Here is a 13,870-nt window from a genome sequence, read left to right as displayed (position 1 = left end):
AGCTCCCTAATAGGTGTCCTTACGGGACACTGTCTTATAGGAAGACACGCAATACGACTTGGTGTAGCCTCAAATGACTTCTGTAGGAGCTGTATGGACGAAGAAGAAGAGGAAACAATCTCTCACCTCCTCTGCACTTGCCTTGATCTTTCACTCAGATGAAAACTTCATCTGGGGGACTACTCTTTTGATAATCCCAGTGAGCTAGCTAAAAATGATATCAAATATCTTCTTCGCTTTATAAAAAGCTCAAAATGGTTCGACTAGTTAGAAGTAATTCTCTAGATTCATGTGGTATCACAACGGGCCTTTCTCTTGACCTAAGTGTGTGGATTTTTAATCCGCAGCCACGTTAAACTAACCTAACCTAACTGCCTCAGAATAGTACTGCAAAGGCTGTACGACAACCCTTTGTTCTGTATCATTTACCGTATTATCTTGGTTTTCTTCATTATCGTAAGGTAACTCTTCATCCAAAGATACTTAAAAAAGTCTACATACACTGGGTAGAGCACTGCAGACGTTAATTATTTGTGCAGCTTTTTGAGGTGAATACTTTAATCCTCTGGATAAATCCAATCAACGAAATCTACTCTTCAATATTCCAAAAATTTGTTCTATAATATTTAATCCTTTGCAGCGTTGGGTATTGATTGTTGGGAACATGCTTCCACATTTCGAAAAGGAATAATCAACCACGGAAATAAACTACATCCTCCATCACCTACAAAATAATTGTTTAAGTAGTGAATGTGAGGCTAATGTCAGAAGCTCTTTTTATTGACAAGAGGTTCTCCGAAAGTCTACTGCAAACATATTTTGAACTAGACAAAATTTATCTGGAAGTCTTATATTTCTATCTCCATTATTGAAAATGTTTTAAAATAAAAACTTGTTTCCGAATTGTTCCATACTAAGGGGTCGTGACTAATTCCGGGATAACCTGCGGCAACGTAGGTAATCCATTGCATATGATTGCATATCTGAAAGCAATTTTTATTTTTCTAGATACAAATTAAAATACATTTCACTATACGTACCATCATTGTATTCAGGCTGTTCTAGCCTTTTGAATTGTAAAAGAGATGTGGGTTTTAATGGGGTGTAGTTAGAGGAATGTGGGTACCGTCAACGCACATAACACACCACATTTTTGGTAAAACCAAATTGTTGCTTCTACTTTTTCTTCTGCCGTCATTTGTAGGGTAATCCATTTGGCAAACAAGTGATCTTGTAGTACGTCCAATATGTCCTTTAACGCTTTGCTAAATGTCGACTGAACAAAGCCCACATCAAAATCCTGTCCACAAACTTTAAACAAGCAATTAATTATTTAAATGCTCTTTTATTTAACCTAAAGTCTTTGGTAAACCTACGCTTGTGTAATAATTGGTTTATTATCAATTTTAAAATGAAAATATGTAGTTGAACTTACATTTCATCCGTCAGTTCCAAAATATTTATTTTTGACTTTATAACATATCTCCGAAACTCTCTTTTTGAGAATTCTCTTATTCTTACAATTTGAATAAAGGGTCCAATACAGTCCATATCCAAAAATAACACAAAATAAACAATTAATTCTCCTCATAATTCAATTCGTCCTTTAGATCTCATGTATGTATGTATTTCAAGCTTTGCGAAATACTTAGCTTTTTGATTATCCTGCATACTCTCAAAAACAAAGCAGATGTTTTAAAATGAAGCCTATGTAACTTTTCCAAAAAAGAAAACCGATATTTATGAACAAATTTTATGATTTAAAAATATTGTTTAGAGCTTTGTCTGATCTCAATGGTGATTTGATAAAACATTAGACTGAATACATGACAGTGGATTTGACAGATGTAGCTTAAGGCCCGTTTTTAACTTTTGAAGTTTGGAACTTTTAATTTTTCGGCTACTGACCCGCTTAAAACTCCGTTGTTGATATATTAATTACCGACTTTTTCATTCATTACTTAAACAACCATGATGTGCAGGAGATGTGATATCAACAAAACGTAAACTTGAGTTGGCCCCCAACACCGTGCGATTTAGTGCCACTAGAAGACATTGCTAGTCGAAAGCGATAAGCCCGCATTGATTGACCACTTCAATCCAACATTCAACGCGTTTTTGCCGGTATTATGTAGGAAAAATCATCGAATACTGGGCCTCCCCTCCAGATCTTCCGAGCAAGCCGTTGTGGCTTACTATGCCAATTTAAAAACTGCTCTTAGTTTTATTAAATTTCTAAATTTTGTTCCTCTTAAAAACTAAATTTTAAATCTAAATTACAAGCTTTCTCAGTTAAGGGTTCCCACGTTTCGTGGTATAACAGATACTAAAAACTTATGTTACTACGAAGTAGTTAAATACACTTCAAGTCACAAGCTTTTTCGGTTTTTTCCTTATTCCGATGTTTCTTAAACCCGTGTAGGTTTTTGGAAAAATTAATGAATGAGGTATATGTATTAAGTTAAGATTATAAACAAATTTTTTTAAATGAAGTTGATAAATTCAAGTCTAATGACTTTTCCAAAGAGGTTATAAAAAGTTCCTGTTTTTTGTGTCACATGGATAGGGACAAGATTTAAATTTACCTGTAAGACTCTTTGCCTCGTGATTTTTGAACTATTTCAAGTAACTTGTGGTGTGGATTCATAGAGTGGTGTCTGATTACTGAGCGGAAATTGGGCCTAGACCCGTTTTATGACTTCAATTAGCTTTTCGGTTTTTTGGTATTGCCATTCTCTTTTGTAGACTTTTCTTGAAAATCATCCGCACACGTTTTCCATAATGTTCAGGTCATGGTATAATAGATTCACATTTTAAACCTGAATCCAGCCTTTTGTTGACCGTGCGGTATATATTGGTGCATTATCTTGTTGGAAAGTCTGTGGTTGAACACCAAATAATTCAGAAAACAGAGGAAAAGCTCGTTCCGGAGTTGATTTGTAAGTGATTCTCATCATTTTAGAACTTTGAAAATTAAGCTCCACGGTCCCATAATAGTTGATAACTCTCCATATGATGGATTTGTTGCAAAATTAAGGCATTGGCTCTTGTGTGCAGAATTCAATGGTATTTTTGTCTTCATTTCTTGGTGTCGTATATGGTCTGCCTTCTTTATCAACCGAGCATTAGTCAGTCCACTAGCATTTACCCCAGCTTTTGCATTGATTTTACTAATGGAAAGCCTTGAATTTGAAGCAGCTCTAACTATCGCCCGCCTTTTCTGAAATAATGTGGCTTTCTTGACTCTTCCATTGTGGTTTTTTCCATACTTATCTAGGTCATTGAGGCAGTTGTATACATCATTTGAACTTCCTCTAATTTGTCTGGCTATAAAACGTATGATTTTGCCAAGATCCCGGTAAGCCCAAATTGGCCTATTTCCTCCCTTAACTCTACCCATACTTCTTAAGTCTATCAAATTAATAACCGTATTAAGCTTGCAAACTATCACAGTATCCTTTTATCTGATTTAAAACACGCTAATAGGTAAATTTAGATTTATTTATGTGACACAAAAAACAGGAACTTTTTATGACCTTCTTCAGAAAACCCGCCAAAAATTTGTAATTATTAACTTAATCCAACTTTTTTAATAAAAACTTAATACATACCTCATTCACTCCACTTTTGAGTTTTTTCAAAAAACCTAAGTGTTTAACGGACCTCGATTGTCAATCGTCTCTTATGGAGATGGCGCAGCAATTTAACTTTCACCTATATTGGGTGCCGGGTCACAAAGACATCACGTAAAATTGTAGAGCCGATGAACTCGCTAAAAATGGAACCGTCATGCCTATTTCACCTGAAAGGGAAGAGATAGGTATTCCGATAGCTACATGTAAACATATGCTAAAAGAAACAGCTTTTGCGATAGCAAATTCTAGGTCTCACAACTTACCAACATGCGTAGCCACGAAACTCATATGGCCTTCACTGGACTTAAAGCGCTCTAAAGACTTGTTATCTCAAAGCAGCCTTTATATTAGCTTCCTAATAGGTGTCCTTACGGGACACTGTCTTATAGGCAGACACGCAATACGACTTGGTGTAGCCTCAAATGACTTCTGTAGAAGCTGTATGGACGAAGAAGAAGAGGAAACAATCTCTCACCTCCTCTGCACTTGCCCTGCTCTTTCACTCAGATGCAAACTTCATCTAGGGGACTACTCTTTTGATAATCTCAGTGAACTAGCTAAAAAGGATATCAAATATCCTTTATAAAAAGCTCAAAATGGCTCGACTAGTAAGAAGTAATTCTCTAGATTCATGTGGTATCACAATGGGCCTTTCTTTTGGCCTAAGTGTGTAGATTCTAATCCGCAGCCACGTTAACCTAACCTAAACTAAGTGTTTAAGAAATATTGACAAATAAAAAACGAAAAAAGCTTGTCCCCATCATGTGATACGAATTTATCTTAAGACCATTACTTCGTATCTATTACATAATTAGTTTTCTATAAATTAATAACAATGTATTTCACTTAGTACATTCCTCAAATTGAAATCAAATTTAGAGCACATTCAAATTTTGTAAAGCTAAATAATTTATTTAATGAATTTGTTTCAATTAATTACTGTTTTTTGGAAAAACTTAATTTCGAAATGGTGTTAACAGTTTAAAAACACAACCAGTTTGTTTGCATTTTATTTGTTATTATAAAATAAATATAAAAAATAATACAATTTTAAAACCTGTGTTAAAAAACAACACAGGCATAAATTTAATTTTGTTAAAACCTTTAATAGAATAAGCTTTGTGCACTTTGCAAGGAACCCTCTGGCTTTCCAAGAAAAACCACAATTGCCTTTTCCATCGAACAGATAGAGTTTACATCAAAGTTCAGTTAGCCTGAAATAAAATTAAGTGTTTTTGTTTTTCGGTCATACATTTAATCAGATTACTAAAAATTTATTAACTCAAGTGGTGCATAAATAACAATAATTTTATTTTTTTTTTAATTTAATGTTTTCCAATTTTAAGAACTACGTTAATTTAATGTCACGAAGAGGTTTTTCATATTTACATCATTATATTTTCACTCTTAACAATAAATGTTAATAACTTTCAATAAATAAAACACAATTAAAGTCAAGTCAAAATTAATTTAAATAATTTAAAGAAAATCAAAAATATTTCCCGAATTCGAATCTTTTCACGTATCTACATAAAAGTTCTCCAATAAACGAATTTATCTCACGTAATCCTATTGCTGACAAGAAAAGACCACAATCACCATCATTTATCATTCAACCTTAAATAAGTCCTATAAATAGTATTCACCAAAAAAACATGACTTAATTCCCTTGGATCTCAATCAATAGGTACATGAATCTCAACGAACAATAGTAAGGCAAATGTGGGATTGAATTGGAAATGAATTTGGGGACGGTATGTGGTATAAAACTTCCTTTACCTTATGAACAACCCTGCCTCATTCGCAGCATCAGAGCCCAACCCATCGAATTAGTAAAATCTTAAAATTTGAAAATTCATTGAAATGCTATAAAGAGAGTTAACAACCGCCACAACCGACGAAGAAAACGAAGACAACCAACCTCCCACCGCTCTAACGACCGACGATAGGATAGGCTTTTGTCTGATTTATCCATTAAACAGAAACCTTCGTTAAATTTATCAAAGCGGAATATTTTCGCCCTTCATCTTGTGCTCAGTGAAATAATTGCACGATTTGTTGAAAGTTAATATTAAAATCACTGAGGTGTAGAACCTACCCAACTTACCTATACCTAATAAGGTAGACTGGGGAAAATCAAGGCGAGAGAGTGTTAAAATTTAAAGCTATATAAATATAGATACATTCCTAAGGGCAATGCCAATCAAGGTGATTTAGGATTTAACTAGAATGTACATAATTAACCGTTTTTCAGTCACGAAGTTTAAGTCCTTTCGAATTGTCTCTATTTTTCTTTTTGGCATAAAATCGATGTGGGCGAAATAAATGAAAAAAGTTTATTATAGGTGCTTAGTTAAGGTTGGCCAACAAAAAGAAACTCATTAATTAATTGATGAAATAAAATTCTTTTTTTTTTCTTTTTTAAATACAAATTTTAAAGCTTTTAGTTGAAAAATGCAGGTAGAATAAATTAATTTTTCGAATTGATTTTGATTTCCTGTGCAATTTCAAAAATCAAGAGCATAGTTAAAGGTTTGTAGAATTTTATTGAAGATATGTATTTATTATTTATATAGAGGTCACGTTTCACGTATTTCCATTTGTGCAGGTGATTTTTCCGGTTTATGCAAAAATTTTCAATTAATCATACATTTTATTTCTGCTCAGTGTCACTTTTCATTTAAGTCTGAAGCAGGACCAGATTTTACTATTTTTGGGCCTGATGCATTTTTGTTGAATTTAGAAAATAGAATTATTCAATCAGAAGTTTCACTTTTATTGCCATTATTAATAAATTGCACGACTGAGCCACACGAACTTGCTCTAATGAAAGGGTCTGTTTCAAAAAATACTAAGTTTGAAATTTAAAAATGTACACAGCAAAATTTTATTATTTTGAATATGCAGATGTCAATCCAATATTACATTAGTAAAAAATTTCGCACACGAAATTTTAATCAAACATGACATACATAAACCGATGAGCCAACTCGAATCCCTGACGTTGCAGGTCAATCTGCCAACACCCTAGACTTTTTTCTTACCTCTGACCCTAATAAATGCACAATTAGTGCATTACCGCCTTTAGGGACATCAGACCATTGTATCGTATTTGCAAAACTCTCAGGTCTAGGAAAATCAGTTAAAAATATGAGAATGCCAACTGGGACGGTCTCAATGAATTCTTTACGAACTTTAACTGATTACTATGCTTCCTCGATAGTGATGTTGGTTCCAGCGCAGAAATGATTAAAAATTTGATTATTTGTGGAATGAGAAATTTTATCCCGAAAAGGGTAACATCTATCAAACCCAAAGTTTCCGTTGTTATAAAGCCAACCCGACTGAGTAAATCCGGTGGCCATATTCGACGAACAAAATTTTTGCATGATCAGAAATTAAGGCAAAAAATACTCCAATGTCCCAAGGGTAGTAAAAGTTTCTGGTAATTTGTAAAAAAAAAAAACGTACGAAAGACCACGTCATCAGCGGTTCCAACGCTCGTCCACAATTACAGTCCCAATGTGAGCTCAAACGATAAAGCAAATTTGCTTGCAGCACAGTTTGCTGTTAATTCGACGCTAAAGGAAAGTGTCATAAGTCCTCCTGTTCTTGAGAGCATAAACGATACTATGGGACGAATCTTCTTTCGAACTCGTGCAGTCGCTAGAGTGCTGAAAGACCTTGACATACACAAATTCGCTAGCCCGGATAGTATTTCTCCTAATGTTCTAAAGAGGTGTTCTTCAACGCTGGCAAAACCACTGCGTAAGCTTTACCATCTTTCCTACTCTACAGGCCTCTTCCCGAGCGGATAGAAAACAGCATTTGTACAGCCTGTCCCTAAGGTCATGTTAACACTGATAAATGTTCAGCTTAAGAAATATCTTGGAGAACGAAAGCTTCTTAATGGCCGACAGTATGGCTTTCGTACGAATAGATCCACTGCTGATCTCATAGTTCATCTCACCGAACAGTGGAACAAATCTTTACATACTTTTGGAGAAGGTAAGATTATTGCACTTGATATTTCAAAGCATCTGACAGAGTTTGGTATCAAGATCTCTTATTGAAAGTGCGTGCTTTTGGTATTGATGAATCTCTTCTTCGTTGCATTAGAAATTACCTTTTTAACCGATGGTTTCAAGTCTGAAATTCATAAAATAAATGTTGGTGTCCCCCAGGGCTCAGTTTTGTTTCCGATTCTCTTCTTTGGTCTGCCACGTCTCCATTAAACTGTTCCGATGACAACAGTACCCTCAGCTGTTCATATTCATTTATAGATTTACATACTTGTCCCTCGGATGTGTAACTTCAACGGCAGCCTATTGTTCAATGGGGAATCGAAATCCGTGTAGAATTAAATGCTTCGAAAACTCAATGCTGTCTACTGTCTTTAAGCGTAACACACCCCTGATGCCGTATCTATGAGTGGCACTTTCATCCAAAAAACTAATCAACTGTCAGTATTCGGTATAATATGTAACATTTTATGGAATGATCACATATTTGATACTGCCAAAAATTCTTTCAGGTGGTTAGGATTTCTCTGACGGTGCAAGTAATTTTTCACCACTTCTGATCTGGCTGTAATTTATAAAGTTTTCATCCGTCCAAAGCTTGAATATAATTTGCATATCTGGGCAGATGCCTAGATTAAAAATGATAGGTGATGGAACTATAATCGAAGCACTTACATCGCTAGAACACCACTGCCTTTCGTTGTTTTATCGATATTTTTTGAAACAATGTTCTTTCGAATTGACCAGTTGCATTCCACCTCTTAAACGATTAAGCCGTAAAACTCGCACTTCCAAGAATGCTCATTAGTTTACCCCTGAGCTCAATTTTGGGTGTACTCTCAAGTATAGGGATTCTTTCTTAAATCGCACATTGAGAAAATGTGTTTTTCCCTCCCATTTTGATGTTCAGAACTTTAAGACCAATGTGCACCGGTATCTTCTCTTAAATCCTTCCCTATTTTTCTGATGTTCGCCCTTTGTTTAAATATAAACTTATAAGGGTACTAATAACCCCTTGAGTGCCTGTATATAATAAAAAAAAAAACATTTCGATATTACAGAAGTCAATAAAGTGGGTCCCCCGAATTGATCCATCTGTCTGTCCTACAGCCCAAACCATTGAGTCAATTGAGTTCAAATTTAGAATTTAAGGTCTTTAACAGATTCGAGTTAGGGATTTTCTTTTTTTTAAGACTTAAAATTACACATTTTTTGGTCAAAAATCAAAAACTCGAATATTCTCAAATACGATTTAATAGATTTTTATTAAATTTTCTCTGAAATTTGTTTTGTTAACCTTGTTTCTTTCAATACAAAGGAAAATTATACAAAATTAATTTAAAAAAAAAAACTCTTTAATGATTTTGAAAAAAAAAATTAATAAAGCAATGCTTTTTTGAAATAGCATTTAAATGTTTTAAATCAAACTTATTTTATTGAAAAAATGTCAAACTTTGAAATATAAGTTATATTTGTATGCAGAGCCTTGGGATACAGGAGCAAGTTTGTGTGATCCAGTTGTGCACTTCATTTTCTATGAACATTTTTATTTCAAGTCTTTAAATTTCGTTGTTGAAAACCTTGCTAGCTAAAGATTTTTCACTCCAGCTCCCATATCCACAAATTAAACAATCGGGTTAACATCAGAGGACTGATAATCAGTATACTACTGAGATCCGATGATCTTAAGGCCAATTACTTAAAAGTTTTGAAGAGTGATTGGGAAAGTTATGTTGTTGAAAATGTTATACAAGTGGCATATTGTCCTCAATAAAGGGAAGCATTAACTGTTTCAAAATATCACAATATGTTTCTTTTTTTATGATATCAAGAATTTGGAAGATCACTCCACCAATAAACCAATGAAAGCAACCTTACATTTTGGTGCTGCAGCCTCCGTGTTTAACCGTTTTTTTGTATAATGGAGCTAAAGCTCCTAAATGGTTTATTTTAATGTTGCGCCTTGTCAAAGTGCTTCCCTTTTATTTCAAATAGCTGCAAATTAAGTACATCTTTAAAAATTTCCTTGCCATTTCATTTTTGTTTACAAATTTTTAATCCTCAATTATAATTAAGACAGTTTTAAAGATTGTAAGGCAAAAACTATATAGAACCGCTACAAAATAAGAGCGACAAGGACAGCAAACTACGCCATATTTCTTGCCCTCTTTTGACATTTCTCTTCAGATGGAAAAATACAGGAGCCAACAACGTATCACCAATTCTGTTTTTGCTGGCGATTGACGATATGATGACTACCACGCTGGGTACAAATGAAAGAAATGGTATCCAATGGAGTCTGTTTGACAAGTTTAGCCACAAGTTTAGGCTGGCTTAAGGATTAACACAAATAAGACCCAAGTAATGACTACGGGCCAAATTACACAATTTATTCTAAGGCATAGGCCTAAAGAGAAGGTCGAGCAGTTTAATTATCTGGGAAGTTTTCTATCTCTCCATGGCGGAATGGACCTGGATGCTAACAGTAGAATAAACAAAGCCCGTAGTAAATTTGGAATCCTTTCTTCTACGCACCAAGTTGAAATTTTTCGAACCCAATGTCAAATCAGTGCTGTTATATGCTTCTGAAACATGGAAATGCTCTGTCAGACCACAAGCTTTCGTTAACAGTTGTCTGAGCTCTATTCTGAAGATCCGGTGGCCGCAAACCATTTCTAACGTTGAGCTGTGAAATATGACCGGACAAAAAAAATTAACGAAGACATCATGCAACGGAAATGGCGTTGGATAGGCCATACACTGGGGAAACCGGACGACAATATAGCAAAACAATCCGTCCAATGGAATCCCCAGGGTAATAGACCCGTTGGAATAAGGCTAAAGACAACTTGAAGGTCATCAATTTTGAAGGAGGCTTGGTCACAAGGTATTTAATCTTTGTCACAGCTGAGGTCAGTTGCAGTGAATCGGGATAGGTGGAAAGATCAGCAGATCAACAATGGAGTGTCTAATGGCAATTTTAGAATCCACATTCACAGTCCAAAATGTTACTGTGCCGATGAGATAAAGAAGTGCCCATAGTGTAGAGAATATTGCTGCCGCTGAGGATTCAGTTGCAGAAAGCCCAAATGTGTCCCTCATACGTCGTTCTTAAGAGTTGGGTATCTCTGTGACGTCGCGTGCGTCGTTGTGACAAATTTTGAAAAAAAATCTCGATCTACATCCTTACAAGATTAATTTGACGCAAAAACTGAAGCCGCTTGACCACCAGAAGCGTAGTATTTTCCTGAATTAGGATGAGCAACAACTTGAAAATGATTCAGATTTTCATCCAAAAATCATTTTCAATGGCTTCGTCAATAAATGATATTTGCAGTATTGGTCAAGCAGCAATCCACACGTACTCCATGAGTCATCATTGCATCCCGAAAAAATTACGGTTTGGTGTGGTTTATGCGCCGGCGGTGTCATTGGCCGTGCTTCTTCCATAATGATCAAGACCAGTACGTTACTGTGAATAAGGATCGCTACCTTTCAATGATAACCTAATATTTTTGGCCCAATTGGAGGACGTGTGGTTCCAACAGTACGGGCGTTGCCAAAGCCACACAGCGAATGTCACAATGAATTTGTTGGAAACCAAATTTGGAGAACGTGTTATCTCACGAAATGGTCCATTCGCTTGACCGCCTTTGTCGTACGATTTGGACGTTAGACTATTTCCTGTGGAGCTTCGTGAATTCAATGGTATATGCCAACAAGCCAGCGATGATTGATGAACTTCATACAAATATCGAACGTGAAATTGCAGCAGTATCGGCAGATTCATGCTTGAAAACTGTCGAAAATTGAGTTCAGCGTCTGGACTTCTGCAAGAGTGCCCCAGGTGACCATCCAAAAAAAAAATTGAGTGCCATACATAATGGCAACGAACGTACTTCCACATGAATTAATAATTTCATTGTTATCCAACACCGTTTTTGTTTTAATAAAAAAAAGAGGCTGGGATGCGACCCACACTGATAACTTCCCATCCTGTCTGTCGATTTGTCTTGCTTAAAAGTTTGTCTATATGTACTCGTATCAATTTTTACCAAATTTGCTTACTATTTTTTGTAGATTTTATTTTTTATGAAAAAACGGACTGTTGGATTTTTATATAAAAATCACTGAATATCGAAAACAATTTTTTCTGTAAAATAAAATAAGTTTGAAGCCAATATTTTTAATTTTTGAAAAGCTATTTGAGTCGAAAGTAAATGTTTACCAAGTTTTAGTATTGTTTTTTTAGAGTTTTATTTTTTGTAAAAAAAAAGTCAATTCGATTTTCTTCAAAATTCTATCGAATGTTGAAAACAATATTTTCTATAAGATAAAATTAGTTTGAAGCCAATATTTTATAGATTTGAAAAGATATTTGAGTCGAAAATCAATTTTTACCAACTTTTGTTAAATTTTTTTGTAGGTATTTAATTTTTTGTACAAAAACTATCAATTCGATTTTTTTCAATATTTTACTTAATGTTAACAACAATATTTTTTGAAAGATAAAAGGAGTTAAAAGCCAATATCTACAATTTTTGTAAAGATATTTGAGTCGAAAATCAATTTTTACCAACTTTTATAAATTTTGTTTTAAGGTTTTTATTTTTTGTAAAAAAACTGTCAATTCGATTTTTCTCAACATCTTTCAGAATGCTTAAAACAATATTTCTTATAAGATAAAATAAGTTTCTAACTTTCAAGTTTTTGAAAAGATATTTGAATCCATATTCAATTTTTACCAACTTTTGTTAATTTTTGTTCGGTTTTTAATTTTTTATAAAAAAAAATCAATTCGATTTTGTTCAAAATTTTACTGAATGTTGACAACAATATTTTTTGAAAGATAAAAGTAAATTAAAGGCAATATATCAAAGTTTTGAAAAGATATTTGAGTCGAAAATCAATGCTTACCAACTTTTATTAATTTTTTTTTAGGTGTTTATTTTTTGTAAAAAAACTGTCAATTCGATTTTTCTCAAAATTTTATCACATTTTTAAAACATTATTTTCCGTTGCTCAAAATTGTTTTGGAGATGAAATCATATTTTAGTCGTTAAATTTAGGAGGTAACAATTTTTTTTTTCAGTTTTTTTGATTTAGAAAAAAAACCGTTAGATAGAGTTTTTTCAAAAAATATATCTGTTTGGTATCACGTTACAATATATTATATAAAATTTAATTCAAGTCTCTAGCGTTTTTGGTTCGTAAGATATTAAGGGTTAACCAAAATTTTCACCTTTTTTTTAAAATACTATGGTAAAAAAACCACCCACGCAATTTTCTTGAGAGCCCTTTCTGCATCTTTCTGCCTTATTATCTGTATAACAAAATTTATTTGAAGTCGATATCTCTTCTGGTTCTTGAGCTATGGACGACGTAAAAAACGTCGCGAACGTACGGACGTACGAACGTACGTACACACGCACGCACAGACATCTTTATAAAAATCTTTTATTTCGACTCTAGGGACCTTGAAACGTCGAGAAATGTTAAAATTTTCAATTTGACAAATCGGACCCATTACAATAACTTCCTATGGGAAGTTAAAAAACTTTTGTAGTGCTCTTGTTGAAAAATCGGATGCATAATATTTTTATATCTCAGAAATATGATATGGTTAAATTTTTCAAAAAGGGGAGCATTTTTCAATTACAGTTCATACTTCCCAGATTTGCAAGTAAAGTTTCCTGAATACGTTATTTCACAAATAGCTGATACTTGGCGACCAATATCAGGTGATTTATTATCTTTCAACTTTTTTCTTTAAAAGCAAGTAAATTAGAAAATTTGGTCTAAACTTCATCAACAAACCTTCAAGATAAAATTCACAAAGTTATCATTTCATGAAAAGGATGTAGTGCTGATAATGTTTTCAATAGCTTAAGACATACGTTCCTTTTTACAATTTGTTTTATTTCTTGCAAAAAATACTCATTTTCTTAAGTATAGAAATTGAAAAATCCATATAATTTTATTAATAAGGTCAACGTTCAATACTTTCTTGTGTTATCTTTTTTAACACAGGTATAATTGCAATTCCATAACTTTGTATACATCTCGTATAATCATCGGTTTATGGCAAAATCAATTTGACAACTTTTTAGCAGGAATTTGACAACTTTTTAGCAGGTCCCTCCTTTGGTGCTTCTTAACGTTTCTCGATTACTTATTATGAGGCTATATTAAGTCATGGGTTCATAAAGACAA

The sequence above is a fragment of the Eupeodes corollae genome, chromosome 1 (assembly GCF_945859685.1).
Source record: "Eupeodes corollae chromosome 1, idEupCoro1.1, whole genome shotgun sequence".
Taxonomy (NCBI): Eukaryota; Metazoa; Arthropoda; class Insecta; order Diptera; family Syrphidae; genus Eupeodes; species Eupeodes corollae.
Note: the sequence above shows the minus strand (reverse complement) of the source record.